Source organism: Lycium ferocissimum, chromosome 9, assembly GCF_029784015.1.
Source record: "Lycium ferocissimum isolate CSIRO_LF1 chromosome 9, AGI_CSIRO_Lferr_CH_V1, whole genome shotgun sequence".
NCBI lineage: Eukaryota > Viridiplantae > Streptophyta > Magnoliopsida > Solanales > Solanaceae > Lycium > Lycium ferocissimum.
In genome coordinates, this window is record NC_081350.1 from 44,481,647 (window position 1) to 44,501,506 (window position 19,860).

At 32.0% G+C, this 19,860-nt stretch overlaps 1 long non-coding RNA gene across 1 annotated transcript; it reads right to left on the reverse strand.

Annotated features, from left to right (window-relative positions):
- Nucleotides 1-10,745: 10,745 nt before the first annotated feature.
- On the reverse strand, nt 10,746-19,208 carry LOC132031020 (uncharacterized). The gene is made up of 2 exons (XR_009408155.1): nt 18,585-19,208; nt 10,746-10,945 (listed from the first exon to the last, which is right to left on the reverse strand). It is a non-coding gene; the product is annotated as an uncharacterized LOC132031020 (long non-coding RNA).
- Between the last annotated feature and the right edge of the window lie 652 nt (nt 19,209-19,860).

The window sequence follows — 19,860 nt, forward strand, 5'->3', positions numbered from 1 at the left end:
TTTAAATTGAACACAAAATCGAGAAACGACTAAGTAAAAAAATAATTTATTGTATTTTCAATTAATAAAATCAAAAGATTTAAAACTTATACCTTTGGGTATAAGTTTAGACACATACGTCTCACACAAATAATGAAGAATATTATCAAGAAGATTCTAAATATAAAAATATATTAGAAAACGTATACACATATATATTCTTAAAATGATGAAGTTAGTCTTTATACTTAAAAATTTAAGAACTACTTTATATTTAAAAAAAAAAATTAAATTATTTTTTAACATTTTTAAAAATATTTTTTTAAAAAAAATTTTCGGTGTTGTTGAGTAGAAAGAGATAATGACATGAAACTCGGTAGGAGAAGAAATCTTTCAATTGGTGTAGAACTAAACCAGGAAAGTCATATATGCGAAAAGCGGACTAATATATGCGAAAAGCGGACTTAGTAAAATAATTTATTGATATTTTCAATTAATTGAATTATAATATTTTCTATAATAAAAATTGCATAATTATATTATTAAAAGGTACTCTCTCTGTCCTAATTTATGTGACATAGTTTGATATAACACGAAGTTTAAAAAAGAAGAGAAAGATCTTTAAAAATATGGTCTAAAACAAGTCATAAATATTTATTTAGATTTAAATCATTTCATTAAAGGTAAAAGCGGAAGTTTCAAGTTATAATGATTCTAAACATAAAAATATATCATCCTTTTTAAGATATCGTTATGTTTTGTAAAAAAAAAAGTGTCGTACTTATTTTTTGTGTATATATACGTAGTTTTCCCATATATTTTTTGTGTTGGGCCCATGCTAGCACGGGCTTCAATCATCTAGTGTCCAAATAAGTCAGGGATCCAAATAAGATTCATTTTTCTCTATTTTAAAATTTCATTTTAAGTTATAATCATACAAATAAAAATATAAAAAAAATAAAAAATACATATAAATAAAAGTAAAAAGGATCGCCTTTTTGCACATGAAGGAAAAAATAAATTAAGATAACAATTACAGTTATATTTCAATAGGCATGGCTCAAGGGGAGGCTAGTAAAACTTTTGCTTTAGGCCTAAAATTTAATAATAAATTTTATGAATTTATTTTTTCTTAGACATATTGAAGTTTATAGAAAAAGTGAAAAACTTTATAAAAAATAAAAATATAAAAATGCCTATTTTTTGTCATAGAACTATTTTATAGTTTTGAATTGAACTACTCACATCTTCATATTAGTAAATAAAATTTTATACAACAATATCCAATAGATTGTATTGCAAAAACATGGATAACATCTAACAGATTGTGACCCAGACAATAGAATCGCCATCCTTAACTTGAGAAGATAAAGTCAGTCTAAAATTAATACAAAAAATGAAGCAGTCTCAAATATAAGAACAATTTTTTTTTTTTTTCACTGAATGAGAAATTGCTCTACCTCTACCAGTTGTTGCTTCGCCCCCACCCCCACCCCCACCTACTCATGCTTTTTCTTGCTACCTTTGTAAAAGTCATTCTACCTTTCGAGAACGCGATGGCATACACAAGCACAATTCTAATCCAACCCACTCTTCTAATATAGCAGAAATAAAATAAATAAAAAAACCCTGCCTCCACTTCATTCCGAAACTTAAAAGTTACCCCCCAATAACAAGTTACTACAGTGTCTGGGGGCAATGGAAAATTCGAACACATCTGTTCTTCAAACTCACGCGTGCGATCAAAGTAATTTTTTGCAATCTTTTCTTGATTTCTGTATTTGAACTCAGAAGAATTTTATATTAGTGTTTCAGTTTTAGTGTAAGTTTTGATACAAACTAATTTTTGTAATCGTTTCTTGATTTAATCGTATTTGAACTCAGAAGAACTTTATATTATCGTTTCAGTTTTAGTGTAAGCTTTGATACAAACTAATTTTTGCAATCTTTTCTTGATTTCTGTATTTGAACTCAGAAGAATTTTATATTATCATTTCAGTTTTAGTGTAAGTTTTGATACAAACTAATTTTTGCAATTTTATCTTGATTTCTGTATTTGAAGCTTGCATTTAATTAAGGTTTGGGGATTTAGGGTTTATTATTACGTGTTTGGGGATTTAGGGGTGCTTCAAAATCTCTATACAGAACTACGGATATTCAGCTTCTATTGTTTGGAAGTTTTTTCGAGAGTTGTTGATCTTATTTTGATGTTTTAATTTGAATTTACAGCATATTATGAGTGTTTGAGATATGTTACGTAGAAAATATGAAAATAGATGATTTATCATAGAAGACTCAGACGTAACTGTTACGCGAGTGCGATAACGGTCGAATTCTCTCATACTCTAATCCAACTATACAAGGAATAATATACTTCAAAATCTCTGTATGGAACTATGAATATTCAGTTTCTCGTGATTGTTGGAAGTTTTACAAGCGTTGTTGATGGAGTATGTTTTAATTTGAATTTACAACATTGATTATGAGTATTTGATATCTATATGTGATTGAGTAATCACTTGAAAACATGAAAATAGATTTTTTGTTGAGGTGATTGATTTGTGAATTGTAGTGAAATTGAAGTTGTAACGCAGTGATATAAACATCAAATCCAACTTTAGTATGAATCTACTTCAAAATATCTAGAACTACGAATATTTATCTTCCAGTGATTGTTCTAAAGTTTTCCGAGTGTTGTTGACTGAGAATGATGTTTGATTTGAATTTACAGCATTTATTATGAGTATATGAGATCTCTAATAAGTAGATAACACGAAAATAGATTATTTTTTTTTTTGTGTGTGTGATTGATGTGAGAATTATAGTCAAATTGAATCTGTAACGCAGTGATATAAACATCAATGATGATCTCATTACTTCAAAATTTCTATATGAAACTATGGGTATTCAGTTTCTAGTGATTGTTCGGAAGTTTTTCGAGCTTTGTTGATCTTAGTTTGATGTTTTAATTTGATTTTACAAAGATTGGTTATGAGTATTTGAGATCTCTCTAAATTGAGATATCTGTTAAGTAGAAATATGAAAATAGATGATTATACTCAAATCCTAACTTTAGTATGAATATACTTCAAAATCTCTATACAGAACTACAGATATTTAGCTTCTAGTGATTGTTAGGAAGTTTTTCGAGCATTGTGGATCTTAGTTTGATGTTTTTATTTAAATTTACAACATTAATTATGAGTATTTAAGATCTCTCTATGATTGGTATACATGTTAAGTATTTAATGAAATTAGATGCTTTTGAGGTGATTGATGTGCGAATTGTAGTCAAATTGAAGCATGTGATTTAAACATCAATCATGATTTCATTACTTCAAAAAGCGTATGGAACTATGGATATTTAGTTTCTAGTGATTGTTCCTAAGTTTTCCGAGCTTTGTTGACGAGAGAATGATGTTTTTATTTGAATTTACTGACATTGATTGTGAGGATTTGAGATCTCTCGAATTAAGATATCGAAAGTATAAAACATGAAATAGATGAATATACTTCCAAAGTTTAGTATGAATTTACCTCGAAAATCTATATACGGACTGCGGATATTCGTTTCTAATGATTGTTAGGAAATTTTTACCGAGCTTTTTTGACGAGATTGATGTTTATTTGAATTTACGACGTATAGTGTTGAGATCTCTCATTGAATTGTAATTGTCACACTCTTAATCCGATTGTGATAGATCTCTTTGAATTAACGCTCATAATCATCCTAGGCCCTTAAATCATAACATGAATACATATGAAAAATTTTCGGAAAATCAAACATGCTTTTCATCTTTTTCAAATCAAATAAAATTTGTAGCATATGAAACTTATAACAAAGTTAATACATCGTTACATGAATTCTTATATACAACACTATCTAAAGTCTCTAACATGGAACATGATACCATAACATAATACGCCGATCGGCAAAGACTTAAAAATGGAGCTCGCTAATTGTCTTCTACTAATATCTTCAGCTCCTGGAAGGCATGTGAAACGCGGCATGAAAAAAGAAGACGAGAATGTCTTAGTATGTAAAGCATGAAATATAGTAAGCGGGATCATACTGAAGTAAAGAGTAAAGAAAATCATAAAACTTGCCTTTAAAACATAAATCATGCATGTCGATATCATAAAATCATCATAAGTACATATAACGTGCCCCGCCCCTGAGGGGACGCGGTAATTAAAATCATCATATGCTGTACATGTAACGTGCCCCGCCCCAGGAAGGGACGCGGAAAAATCATCATATGCCATCCTGGCCACCTCCCCCCATCATCATATCATATAACGTGCCCCGATAGAATCTTATTTGAGGGACGCGGTGAACAATGCAATGGAATCACGAATACATTTATATGGCCCGGGACGCGAAAGGACTATATACCGGGCACGAAAGAGAGAAGTGAGAAACCATATTCAAAATCATTTTCAGAGACTTGAAGTAATCATAGAATGAATCGTCATTTAAAATCGGACAATAGTCATATCAAATATAGTTTGATGGTACTTAAACATATCAAATATCATAAGTATATCAAAGTATCGTAGGGACCATAGTCGTATATCAAATCATTCGGAGCCCACCTATGAAAATCAAAGTCATTATACGTTACAAAACTTTCTACGAACGTTTCAAAGCAATCCGTTCTTTTACGAGTACGGATTTCTAGACATAGAAGAACAAAACCGATACGACATTCTAATCCAATCATGTGAGACATAAAGACCGTAGCATGACCATATTATGGATACTAACATCAATAAACAATTATAACTGCAGAACATGCTCGAATTTAAAGCGGAGTTATCGAAACTCGATGAATTACAACTCATGCCAAAAGAAAAGAAGGGGTAGCTTTACATATCTCGCCTCCTACGCTAATCCAAACTCACGTCTCGATATCTACAATAACGTCATTAGACACCCAACATTAGCCATAGTCACTTAGAATCCCGATCCGTAACACCCGATTTACAAAAATTCGAGCTTTGTTCAACCTAGAAATCAACAACAACCATACCAACAACCATACTAACAATTCCATAAGTGATTGAAAACGCATTCTAACATTAATAATTCCTTTCTACACATTACAACATTTCATTTATATTCAAATAAGCTACGTGCATTCAAACCAACATCATTGACTATACGTTCAAGTATTAATCCGATGTCGAACATTCCAAGCAATCCATACAATATTCAAAACAACCCAAACAATTAACTATGAAATCCTTCAATGTTAATAACACATTTTCTTCTTCCAAATTTATAAACTATATCGACAAATCCATACGTTAGCATTATCATTTTCATCAATACAAAAAATCACATTACAACCACATTAGCTTCCAAAACAGCCCACACGATTTACAACTCCATTTAAATCATTAAACCTTCATTTTACATCATAGAATCCATCACAACAACAACCAAAATACTAGGTAAATTTGATTCATTCCATCTACAAAGAATTTGGGCATCCTCAACTTCATGAATTTCATCCATTTCTTCACATTACAACATGCTCAAAACGTCCATAACCCATGCAAGAAAAGATTGAAATCTCTCCTATTCCACCGAACGATGGTTTTCTTGTTCCAATAAATTCAGAGAGACCTTCCACGTAGTAGAAAAGCTTGAAAGAAATAATTTTCTTGATCAAATTTGAATCATCTAAAAGGATGAAGAATGATAAGTTGTCCTTGTGGTGTCATCACACACATATATATATACAAATATAGGCACGTAGAGTGTGCCATCTTTTTTTCTTTTTCTTTTTTTTCCTCCATTTTTCTCCAATTTTCTAGAATTTTCTTTAAATTATGAAAGATGTTCTTGCATAGTCATGAATTATATTTATACACAAACATTTATGAAATAAACACATTTGAACACAATTGGCCAATTCAATTATTTCATGAAAGTTTTGCTTCCCATTAATTTTCCTTATCCCAATTTTGCCCGTAATACTCCATACCAATAAAAGGATGAACGTACGCAACTCATGCATTCTTAACAAAATTTTCTTATAACCTTGTCCCTAACTTTCCATTTAGAATATCCTCTTGACATCTCCACGGGATATAACAATATATTCATAAGTAGAAAACATGAAGATAGAACTTTAGTATGAATATACTTCAAAATATTTATATAGAACTATGGATATTCAACTCTCATGATTGTTTTGAAGTTTTTGAGTGTTGTTAATTGTAGTTTAATGTTTTAATTTGAATTTATAGCATTGATTATATGTTTGAGATCTCTAATTGGTATACTAATTAATGAAATTAGATGCTTTTGATGTGATTGATGTGCAACCGTAGTCAAATTGAAGTTGTAACGCAGATATAAACATCAATTGATCTCATTATCAAAAATCTCTATATGGAACTATGGATATTCAAATTTAAAGTTTTCGAGCTTTGTTCATGGAGATTGATGTTTTAATTTGAATTTACAGCCTTGATTATAAGTATTTGAGATCTGTTTCAACTAGTATACTCAATCCATGTCGCATGTTAATTAACTATGAGAATTTATGTAAACTCACCAAACAATTGTTTCCTTCCCTTCAGGTGTTAAAAAATCAAAAAGAGGCAAAACTTCAAAGATCAACCGTACAGCTCGCATTCCCAACAAAGAATTTGGGCTAGATTTCGAAGACTATTCTTGGGGCCAGACATTGCTAGATGTGAAGGTTGAAATTTCCGGAAAAAATAAATTCAATTTTTATGTTACCAAACATCTAAAAGTTAGTCTTAAAAATAATCAATGTGAGTTTTTATTCCATTTGAAAAACATGATTAGATTTTCCATTTAGTGGATTTGATTCAATTATTGTGCTTCCCATAATGAAAGATGGCCTCCAATGTTCCGGTTATGTGTAAAGCTTCTCATAAATATTTAGAATCTCCTCTTGAATCTCTACTTGTTCCTCTTTGGTATTTCCATCTACCACTATCTTGTCTATGTGATTGTACCTTCTGCGAGCATTTGCCAATTTATGGAAAAACTAAGTGTATACTCCCTTTTTTTTTTTGGATAGGCATCTTGACTTTTGCCTCGTTTTTGAGAAATTTTTCCCAAAATTGTCGTCCACCCACTCTTCTAATATAGTTAAATATAGTTAAAATAAAAAAAATTAAGGCAGGATCTACGTGAACCATTAGGAGACAATTGCAAAAATAAAAATAAAATTAACGTGGGATCCACATGAAGAAATAGGAGACAATTGCAAAAAATGTATGATGTCACTTGTCATGTCAAAATGTATGATGTCACTTGTCATGTCCAAATGATTGTTTAGAGAATCTAATCGGTTTGCCTTAGCCACAACTGATCCAAGCTATCTTTAAAGGATCGCCTTTTTCCACTATACGAAATAAAAAGATTAAAATAACTATAACTATACATACATTTCTACTATATTAGAAGAGTGGGTTGGATCGTCGTCCACCCACTCTTCTAATATAGTTAAAATTAAAAAAAAATAAAAATTAAGGTGGGATCCACTCTTCTATAATAGTGGAAATAAAAAACTAAAAAATTTAAGGTGGGGTCCACATGAACAATTAGGAAACAATTGCAAAAAAAAAAATAGGACATTTAAATAATGATAATAAGTTCAGAAAATGGTAAAGAATATGACAAATAAAATTTAAAGAAGACAAATTCATGAAAAAAGAAATAACGATTTAAATTGAACTCGAAAACCGCTAAAGAAGTCATAAAACCAAAAGATTTAAAACTTATACCGTTGGGTATAAGTTTAGACACATACATCTCACACCAATAATGAGGAATATTATCAAGAAGACGAAATATAAATGGTCAAGAAACGTATACACATATTTTCTTAAAATGATGAAACTGATCTATACTTAAAAATTTAAAACTACAACAGATGCTAACACATGAAAGTGCTTTTCAGTGTTATTGAGTAGAAAGAGATGATGGCATGAAACTCGGTAGGAGAAGATGATTTCAAATCTTTCAATTGGAGAACCAAACCAGGAAAGTCATATATGCGAGAAGCGGACTAAGTAAAATAATTTATTGATATATTCAATTAATTGAATTATAATACTTTCTATAATAAAAATTTCATAATTATATTATTAAAAGGTACTCTCTCTGTCCTAATTTATGTGACATAGTTTAACTAGACACGAAGTTTAAAAAAGAAGAGAAAGATCTTTGAAAATTGCGGTCTAAAATAAGTCATAGATATTTGTGTAGATCTAAATCATTTTATTAAAGGTAAAAGGGGAAGTTTCAAGTTAAATGATTCTAAACATAAAAATATATCATCCTTTTTAAGACAGACTAAAAAAAAAAAGTGTGGTACTATTTTTTGTGTTGGGCTCGTGCTAACACGGGCTTCAATCATCTAGTGTCCAAATAAGTCAGGGATCCAAATAAGATTCATTTTTCTCTATTTTAAAATTTCATTTTAAGTTATAATCATACAAATAAAAATATAAAAAAAAAATAAAAAATACATATAAATAAAAGTAAAAACAATCGCCTTTTTGCACATGAAGGAAAAAATAAATTAATATAACAATTATAGTTATATTTCAATAGGCGTGGCTCAAGGAGAGGCTAGTAAAACTTTTGCTTTAGGCCAAATTTTATGAATTTATTTTTTTTTTTTTCTCAGACATATTGAAGTTTATAGAAAAAGTAAAAGACTTTATAAAAAAAAAAAAAAAAACTGCCTATTTTTTGTCGTAGAACTATTTTATAGTTTTGAATTGAACTATTCACATCTTCATATTAGTAAATAAAATTTTATACAACAATATCCAACAGATTGTGACCCAGACAATAGAATCGCCATCCTTAACTTGAGAAGATAAAGTCAGTCTAAAATCAATACAAAAAATGAAGCAGTCTCAAATATAAAAACAAGTCTAAGGTTTTTTTTTTTTCACTGAATGAGAAATTTCTACCTCTACCACTTGTTGCTTCGCCCCCATACTCATGCTTTTGCTTGTACCTTTGTAAAAGTCACAGGGAACGCTGTGGCATACACAAGCACAATTCTAATGTTCACCGAAAAAATTTCTTCGAGTATGGTATATGCCACAGTACCTTACACATATCACAGAAAAGCCAATCTCACTAAGGTGAGGACCATTGAAGAAGCTCATTTTTTCCATATATTTTACTCGTTTTTTCCATACATTCAATTTTTTAATTGTGAATGCATTTTTCTCAGGTGATTTTATTACTTTTTCGCTGTGTTTCTTCTAATTTTCTTCATACATCCAATTTTCTAATTGTGAATGTATTGTTTTCGGATTGTTTTATCACTTTCTAATTTTTTCCATACATCATTGCATGTATTGTTGTCGGGTGTAGTTTTTCCACGGATCCTTATAGGTATTCATTTGGCTAGTTGGATCTTATCCTTTGTGAGGAAGGCTAGGTGGCAGCATATGATGAAACAAAAAAGTCTCTAAGTTTTCAATTTCTTCTTCTTAAGTTGAATTATATGAATTTGTATAGTAAATTATGTTGCTAACCGATATTTCAACATTTAATATTTTTAAATGTTATACTCCACTTTTTCTTTCTTTTTTTGGTAATAAAATATATGAAAAGATGTAGTCCTCGACTTCTCAAGGAATAATATCTCACGTGAAATGAAACAGATGGAGCGCTGACTAATTGACTGTTCAGAGACTGAAAATTAGTAAAAGTCCAGATTTTATTTCCTTATAATAATGAAATAAATTCAGGGAAGGCTTTCACTTTTGATTATCATACATGATCTAATGATTGCTTCATTGTTATTTAATTGGTGTATAAAATAAGTTTTTCAGTTAATTAATTACAAACTATACTTTTCCAAACCCAGTAATATTAGCTGAGGAGGAGGATTAACTATAGTCTAATATATTAAGTTCTTTTTTAAAATTCTTTTAATCCCTAAGTCGAGAATTTATCGGAAACAACCTTTCTATCTTCACAAGACAAGGGTAAGGTCTTACGTGCACGCTACTCTCCCCAACCCCATTTGTGAGAATACACTGAATTTATGGTTGTTGTTTAACATTCCTTTGACCTACTTATGGCATTCGTCTTTAGGGCCCGCTTGGAAACTTTGAGTATTGAAAAAAACAGTTTTTGTTTTCAAGGAGAAAAAAATCATATTTAGGAATTGTAGTTGTGCTTGGCCACAATACAAACTGAAGTTGTTTCTGGATTTTTGTGAGTGATTGTTAAGTTAAATTCTGTTTTATGGCCAACCAGTAAAATATAATCATGGCCAAGCCGCAACGAAAAATCCTATTGTCAAAACAACGAAGAAAATGAGGCGTATAGAATAGCTAGGACTTGGGAGGTTAAGACCTTTATTATTCCCCATATAAGCAAGTTATTCTGACTACACCATAAGCATTTCCTAAGTAGATCATTCATTTGTCTTGATCAAATTCAACATCACACCGATGAGTACTAACTTTTAACATACACCAGGTCCAAGCCAAAGCTACTGGATCCAATCTAAACCCATACTAGACCATCTACATTCGGCCTGGCTACCAAAGAATGATCCATTTCCAGAGCTCGAACCAGAAACCTTTGGTTACGGGTGGAAGGAATGGGAAACAGGGGATTTAAGCTGTTTCCATTATGAATTTTCCCCAGTTAAGTTAATCAAATAAGTCTACAATTAAACAAGTCCTATGTCCATGGTCACAACTCAATCACAGCAGCAGCAAATATACAACACAAGAACAGAGTCAACAGTCTCTCTGTAGCCATTAACAACGTTCAAGATAATATATACAATACCACTTAGCAACTGCTTGCGTAATTTACTAAATCGTTAATCGGATAAGATAATATGCTAAGAGAACTTGCGAGTTTTATCAGCACCATCATGCCCAACTTTGTTGAGCTTATTTCATAAGCAGCAGCTGAAAAAGGCCCTGCAGGCTGAAAAGAAAATATAAGGCAGTTAGCATTCAAGGTAATGAGCTATAATATGCTTAATCAATAAAGAAAGTAATGCCATAAGAAAATTGTGTACCTAACTTCTCATATTAGAACGACCATTTCACCAAATGTACTCCCAAAATCACATTATTTTTACTGAACTAAAAGGAAAACATAAATAAAAATATACCAACTTGCTAAGCATACATCAACCACTACAGAATATGCTTTACCAAAATAAGCAACAAAGATGGTCGAACCATCAACTAATCTGCAATGTTTATTATCCCCATTATCAAAGATCAGACAAGGATTGCACCCATTTCTCCTAACTTCAAATAATTTAATCGAAAACGGACTGAGGGTCCTGTACATCATCAAAGTTCAGCACCATTTACTTCAACATTCCAACAATAACAATCCAGGAAACTAGTACTGCAATTAACTGTATCTAAGCTAGTGTTTGCTACATGAAACAGGGAGAGCATATTAATCATTTTTCCCTGTCACAACCTATACCACCTTATTTCTTGCAATATTTTCTAGTTTCCTTTTGTACTATCCTTTTTCTACTTTCCAGATTTAAAAAGGCTTCTTTGGACTTTGGACAAAGGGGAAAAGAAGTTTTCCACTAAGTCCATTAATTCAAAGTTGGAGGTGCAGGGGACACAACGAAGAATGGGCCTCAACGGAAAAGGAGGAGAAAGGTAACAACAGAAAAAGAGAGAGGGGGGAGGGGGGTGGAGGAGAGACTGTGTGTGGAAACAAAAGGATGGGAAGTGAAGAAACCACTAAATAAAAGGTAACGCCTTCCGTGTTTTCTTTGTTGGAGAAACTGGATCAACATAACATTTGCGCCATCTACACTAGCCAATCTTTTTGAAGGTTTTCCAGTTTCCTCAAGAAAAAGGAAATGTTTCACATGAACAGAGCCAAATCAACCCCCTTCTCCTTTTTTGGAGAAAAAATTACAACAGTGACCTTAAGAATTCTCTTGCTCTGAAGTCTGAACAAACCCTAAATTTCCACGTTTCCCAAATCTCTAGTGAGGAATTTAATCCATTCAGGTCCGACTGTTTGACCCACCGGTTTGTTATGATAGAACATCACAAAGGCTATGATGCATCAACGGGAAATACACTGCTAAAGAGCTAGAATGATAGCACTCAACAAGTAAGAGGGAAGTTGAAACACTGAGAAGGAGATGGATAAAAGACACTCAAGATGACTTCACCGAAAAGCTTATCAACAAGTTCTACTAGCAAGACTTCACCAAAAAGTTTAGATAAATAATGAACCAAACGGAAATAGAAGTAAAGAATTTAGATATGGTAAATGTTCCTTTATTTTTTTCCCTTTTTCTTTTAATTTTTCTGTTTACTTTTTTCTTTTTTTGCTGGACCCAAGGGGAGAGGAAGGGGTAGTTACACTGTGCATGAATCATAACCATATAATTTAGTAACCACTTGGAGCGTACAGCTTCTTAAGTTGAGAAATAAAGGAGCAATCATGACAAACAGGCAACCAACAACTCAATGATAGAAACAACACCGATGTCACCTATCACACTTACAGAATCAAACGAAGAACCATGAGATGTCAACAACTTCTGAAAAAAGTCGAGTCAAAATCCATGAAATCATAATTTAGTTTTGCTTATCTTTCATGATTCTGTCCAGTGTCCACTGTCCTTTATTTCCCTTTCTTCTTTTTTCCTCCCCAGAAGTTGTTCTAACTCCAAATCTTAAATTATGCAAATAAAAAGGGGCACTTCAAAAACTTTTACTCGGTAGTCCAAATACTTTGGAAAGACCAAATGCATGAAACAAGAGCTCCCAACGATGAAATAAGGTAGTGTTGTGTAATGCTTTTGAGCAGTCTAGTAGTGAGAAATATTAAAGTGTGCTGAACAGGAATTTTCAAATAAAAAAGAACATAAGTACCTCAGAGTGAAAAAAGAAGTCGTTAATCGGGAATGGCTTCTCGAAAGCTGGTGTTTCAAAAGCCAAATTTGATCCAAAAAAATCTCAAAACGATTCATAGTAAACGTATTAGGTAAATATACCCTCTAAACGGGTAACTGTAACAAAGATAGTATTCTTTAAGACTTTTCATAAGGCCTTTCACAAGGGAGATCTCTCAGCCTCCCACCAAACTCTAAAGATCCTTCTTATCAAGAGAAATACAACTTGAAAAGGTTACATCCTTTTGAAACTCTGAACGAACCATAAATTTGTGGTATTCGTGTGTGTAACATAACATGCCTCTATTTATCTACAGAGACTAAGGCAAATGAAACCAACCCGTGCCTTCTTTATTCTTTTTTCCACCAACTTCCTCACTCATTATGACAACACAAGAAATTGTATCAAAAACTAAAGCAAAAGAATAAAAGAAATTTGAGCAGTTTGAGTAGCTTTAGTTGAAAACTTGAAATTTAAATACCAACGCTAGTAAAAACCAAAAGAGTACAAAATTCAGTGCTTGACATGATTAAAGCATGTAAGACTGATCAACCAATAAGACCACTCACTGGCAAGGATAACATGAATAACCACTTTATTGTAAATAAATTCAATTCTTTTGTCCATAGATTTGTTAACTAGACACATAATTTAGTATTGTTTTCTTCATTTGCACCTTTCTTCTTTAATGCCCTCGCTTTATTTGCGCTTTGCACTTAAAGCCCCAAAGGACCATAGTGTGTTTTTGCACTTTTCGCCTTCGCTAACACTGACCTCTGCAACAAAAACCAAATACTTCCTCTCTTTCATTTTTCATAACAATATTTGACCGAACACGGAGTTCATAAAGAGAGAAAGACATTAACACACAAACTAAATAAATTTTTTGTTTCAAACAAACTAAATATTATAACGCACCAAAACTACCTTAGAATCCAGTGGTCTTCAATAATCATGTCATTCCCACACAAAGGGCAAAATGAGGATGCTGAAATTAAAGAGTTCCCAAATATAGAAAAATGTCAATCTTAAGAAAAACAAAGGGATCCACAACTTAAGAAATAACACATAATAGCCTTCAATATTTACCAAAAAGTAACAAAACGACAATCATATTGACGCAAGAGAACGTCACTCCATGACAAAATTTCCAAGCGTATACAAGAAGTAAGTATTATAGAGTAAAATCAATAAATACCTCAGGAAGAGGAATGCTTTTTCCCCTGCCACTCAGGACATTCATCGAAATTTCGTTTTTTTGGATCAGGTAAAATTACAGATTCCATTAAGGGGTCATTTCGCTCATGGGATGAAAAAAAATCTCGGAATAGAATGAGAGATTATTTAATCCCCACATTATCATCACGGCATAACTTGTTTACAAACCAACCGACCCCTAATAGTGCATCCAGTAGATGTCAAAATTACATCAGTGAGAAAAAAATGGTTAGCTCCTTCACAGTGAAATCCTATATGTATTCTAAGGAGCTAACAAAGTCCAAAAAACCCACTAGAACTATTTACCGTGCAAAGACAACTCCAACAAAAGAGATTCAAGATGTGACTTTATCGAAATTCTAAGAGGGATAATCAGCAGTAACCATTGCAATCTCGAACACAAAATTTTCACCACTAGATCTAATACCCGAAATACCCCACCACTAAAATAAAGCTCATGTTAATCCCATCAAGCTCAACAATACAGTTCTCAATAATTTAACAGGTGATTTTTTGGAACAGGTAGCAAGGTAGTTGTCCGGAGGAAGAGTAATGCAACACTCGTCACCCGGGGAAGGTCATTGGAACTAGAGTCTAGAAAATACCCACTGACATTCTTGGGAAATAGCCCTATGGGGAACACATATTAGATTAGCTCCTTGTGGCCTACGATGGTATCGGGTTCGCCTTTGCAGAGGATATAGCGATTTTCGCAACTTATCACCAACATCAATATCCCTCTATTTCCATCCAAACCAGTGACCTGATTATAAAATTTCTGCAACATCTTTTCGTGTTATATTTTTGGTCGATTGTGCACCGTGCACAAATGTCGAAATGACAAGAATTAATTTATAATTATACTTTGTATACTAAAGTAGTTTGAACTAAACCCAAAATTACCAATGATTGAAATGATATCTAGATCTGTTGATCCATTGGTCAGCTTCCTAATTATCCAATTCATCTCTTCTTTAAAACCTAAAATTAATTGACCAGTTGTTGAGGATGAGTTATTCTTTTGTTTGTTGGAAGAAATTACAACAACGGGGTCCGTATTTTACAAATCTCTTGAGTAAATTGGAGGACATCTTCTTTGATAAGTTTGATCTTATCTAAGGCACTGAAGTGAGTTTATAAGATGCAATAGAGTGCCATCATTTGCCTCATATTCCACACTGTAAAACACGTGCGCGTAGATCTTTATACAAATCTTGTTCAACATTCCCGAGTTCTTATGAATTCTAGGTCTTCTTTCACAGTTTCACCATCCAACTTCTTTCTTTATAAAGCATCTGAATAAGCTTTGGAATTGAACAAATTATCTAAGTTCTGGGTAGAAGATTAATGAAGATTGGTCTATTACTCGTAGAGAAACAGACTTGAGATGAGTCTGGAATCCAAGTCAATATGTTTGAAATCTCCTTTCAGGATTTTGATATTTTTTCAGCAAGTCCAGAGTTGCACAGTTTTTTTCCATTGGTACTCTCTTCATTCCGTGATTACTTTTCCAAGTCTCGAACAATAATTGATACCTCATTGATAAGTTCTTCAATACTTTCCAATGCTAGAGAAAAGATTAACCTTATCAAAGAAGAGTCCAATTACCCAATTTACATGAGAAAATTCCTAATAATAGGAGCATCATTGTTGTAAAACTAGTCCAACAAACCAAACATCAACTCATCATCAACCGCTAGTCAAATAATTTTTAGATTTTAATTAGGAGATGAATTGGATAATTAGGAAGCCCACCAGTGGACCAACATAACTAGATATCATTTCAATCAACGGTATGCCAGGATTGGGTAAAACTAATGTGGCATACAAAGGATATGATGATAAGTCAGTTACTAGTCATTTTGATATTTGTGTCTGATGCAAAGTCGACCAGGAATATAACAGGAAAAAAAGTTAACGGCACACTGCTGAATTAATTTAATCAAGTTCATGGTTCGGATGGGAAATACCGTAAGGATATTGATGTTGATGATGAACTGCAAAAATCGCCATATCCTCTACAGACTGATCAACCAACAAGACCACTCAATTTTTCCAGAAGACAGACCTTTAATAATTATATACCCCTGAACTGCTGCTAAATGCTACTGCTTAACACACTTCTATCCTTTTCACTGCTTTTCCTTTACATGTAGCACAATCATGATTTTTTTTTTAGTGTAGTTGATCATTTCTTCAATAGAGATTGCAGGGTTCTGATAGAACCAAAGGCACAAATCTGACCATCCCTATAAAGCTAAAAAAGGGGAACCTAACAGATGAATCATTATTTGCCACTCCATTCAGAAACATTGTAGTGTCTCCTACATGGAAGAGGAAAGACAGATACAAGATTCTAAGTCGGTGGAGAAAAATATACCACTACATCCACTACTGCTTTGTCACTAAGGGCACAAACTTAGCATACATACATATGTTTTCAAAATTGTTCAACTAAAAGTATATACAGAGTTCAAGCCGATAATCATACTGCCGACTACACTGTTGAAGAGTACCCAAAGCATCCAACAGAAACTCCAATATTTCTTCTCTTTCATTTCACATGATACTATTTGGCTGAACATGAAGTTCAGAAAGAAAGAAATACTTCCACACACAAACTAAATATCATATTACACCAAAATAACCATTAAAATCTTGTGGAGTTATGGTCTTCAACAAGCCTGTAATTATCATACAAAAAGCAAAATGAGAAGGTTAACATTAGAGTTCCCAAACAAAGGGCCCACTTGGACATGAAATTTTTTTCCCTTTTTTAAAAAACATATCCTCAAAACATCGTTTGTTTTAACTAAGAATGATATTTTGGTTAGTTTTTGAAGATGAGTTCTTCAAACTAGGTTTTCAATTGAAACATCAGCTTTTTTCAAGTGAAAAATGCATGTCCAAACAGAAATTCAAAACTTCCAAATACTCTACCATTTTTCAACTTCGAACTTGAAATGTTAATTTTTTTTATTTTTTTTTTCAAATATTACTCAATTCATGTCCAAACTCCTACTAAAGTTTCAATCTCATGAGTTTGTTAAAGAAGTTCAGAGAACCAAAAAAAGGAAAGGGAATCAACAGAAAGTGCATAATGGATTAATTACTCTAGCCTTCAACATTGACCAAAAAGCAATAAACATCACCACATGACAAAAAATTCACAGAATATACAAAAAGGTGACAACTTTATTAGAGTTTAAAAAATAGATTAAAAAGTACCTCAGGAAGAGGAATGCTTTTTCCGCTCAGATTCAGGGCTTTCATTGAAATTCTTAGGAGGATATTTAGCAGTAACCATACAACTTCAAACACCAAATTATCACCACTAGATCTAATACTAGTAAATACGCCCCACTTAAAAAATGCCCTAACACTAATCCCATTTAGCTCAGCAATTTATTCTCAACAATTTTGCCTGTAATTTTCTTGGAATATGTAGCAAGGTAGTTGTCTGGTTGAAGGGTGATTTGACATGTGTCACCTAAAGAAACAACGAAATGACCAGAACTGGAGTTTAGGGCATACGCATTTACGTTCATGGAGAGTAAATGAGCAGGTTAACATTAAAGAGTTACTAAACATACTAAAGTTTCAATCATTTGAATAACAAAGCTGGAAAAAAAAAATTAAAGGGGTCAACAAACTTACATAAAGGTAACAACTTTATTAGAGTACATTAGAATATACATAGGATATACATAGAATATACATAACCTTTATACATAAATGACAATCATATTCATAGAATATACAAAAAGATAACAACTTTATTAGACTGAAAAGCAAAGATTAATAATTACCATTGCCTTCAAAATTGACCAAGAAAAGCAACAAACGACAATGATATTCATACATAATATACAAAAGTTGAAAACAAACCAAAGGGGTCAACAAAATTAACATAAAGCACATAAATAATTACTACAGCCTTCAAAATCAACCAAGAAAAGTAACAAAACACAATGATATTCATAGAATATACAAAAGGTAACAACTTCATTATAGTACAATAAAAAATCAAAGGGGTCAACAAAATTAACATAAAGAGCACAACAATCACTATAGCCTTCAAAATGAACCAAGAAAAGTAACAAAACACAATCATATTCATAGAATATACATACAATATACATAGAATATACAAAAAGTTAAAAACTTTACTAGAGTAAAATTAGATAATTACCTAAAGAAGAGGAATGCTTCTTCCCCTCACAATCAGAGCTTTCATTGAAATTCTTAGAAGGGTATTAAGCAATAACCATACCAACATTAAAGAATTACCAAACATACTAAAGTTTCAATCTTTTGAATGACAAAGTTTAAAAAAAAAAAAATCAAAGGGGTCAACAAAATTAGCATAGTAATTACTATGGCCTTCAAAATTAACCAAGAAAAGCAATAAAGGACAATGATATACATAGAATATACACAGAATATACAAAAAATACCTTAGAAAGAGGAATGTTTCTTTTTCCCTTCACAATCAGGACTTTCCTTGAAATTCTTAGAAGGGTATTTAGCAGTAACCATACCAACTTCAAACACCAAATTATCACCACTAGATCTAATACCAGTAATGCCCCACCATTTAAAAAATGCCTTAACACTAATCCCATTAAGCTCAGCAATTTTATTCTCAACAATTTTGCCTGTAATTTTCTTGGAATATGTTGCAAGGTAGTTGTCTGGTGGAAGGGTGATTCGACACGTGTCACTTAAAGAAACAATGAAGTGACCTGAAGTTGTGTTTAGGACATAGTTGTTGATGTTTTTGGGAAGTAAGCCGATGGGAAACCCGTATGTGAGTAGTTCTTTGTGGGCCTGAGATTGGGTCGGGTTCGGGTTTGGGTTTGGATCCGGGTTTGATGAGCATACAGAGATGATGATGAACAAAATGGTGAAGAATATGGAGGTTTTTGCCATTTTTTTGTGTGTTGAGATTTGGGAATGGAGGAGTTTTATTATTATGGGGATTTGATTATTTTGATTAGTCGGTTTGAAGAGATTTTTTGACTAATGAAATTGGATAAAGTGTTGTGGATCTGTGGTTATTTGTGCTACGTAAATAATTATGTGACACAGAATAGGCCACGTTATCTGTATACAGTATGTGACGGAAACTTCACCCTTTTCTCCTTTTTTGTTTCCCAATACAATCAGGGGTCGTTTAGGTATAATCTGGGATATTCAGAATTAATTTTTTATATTATATTTGATATAAGATATAAATTTATCTCAAAATAATTTTATACCTTGCATCAAATAGAGTACAAAATCAAGCCCAAAACTAATTTTGAGATATCTCGTGAAAAAGGTTATGATTTTTTGAAATTTTTATAACCAAATGTAAATAAAGTGAACAAGGTCATAAAAAAGTGAAAAATTTCATGGATAAAGTAATTAATCCCAGTGTTTTATATATCTTGAATTATAATATCAATATATTATGTGATAATTTGAAAAGTAGGGCAGCTTTACCAAACAACCCTTAACTCTCTTTCATGTTATAATTCCTTTTTTTTTTTTTTTTTTTTTGAAGGAAAAGTTGTAAAAGACACCATGAAAATTAAATATTTTTCACTTTTTTGGAGTTTTAGATAAGTTGGAAATAATGGTGAAGAATATGAATTATGTTTGATTATAATTTTTATAAGAATATTTTGATTAATTATGAATATCGGTTTGAAGAAAAAAACTGATACATTTTTTGGTCTTCCAAATTTT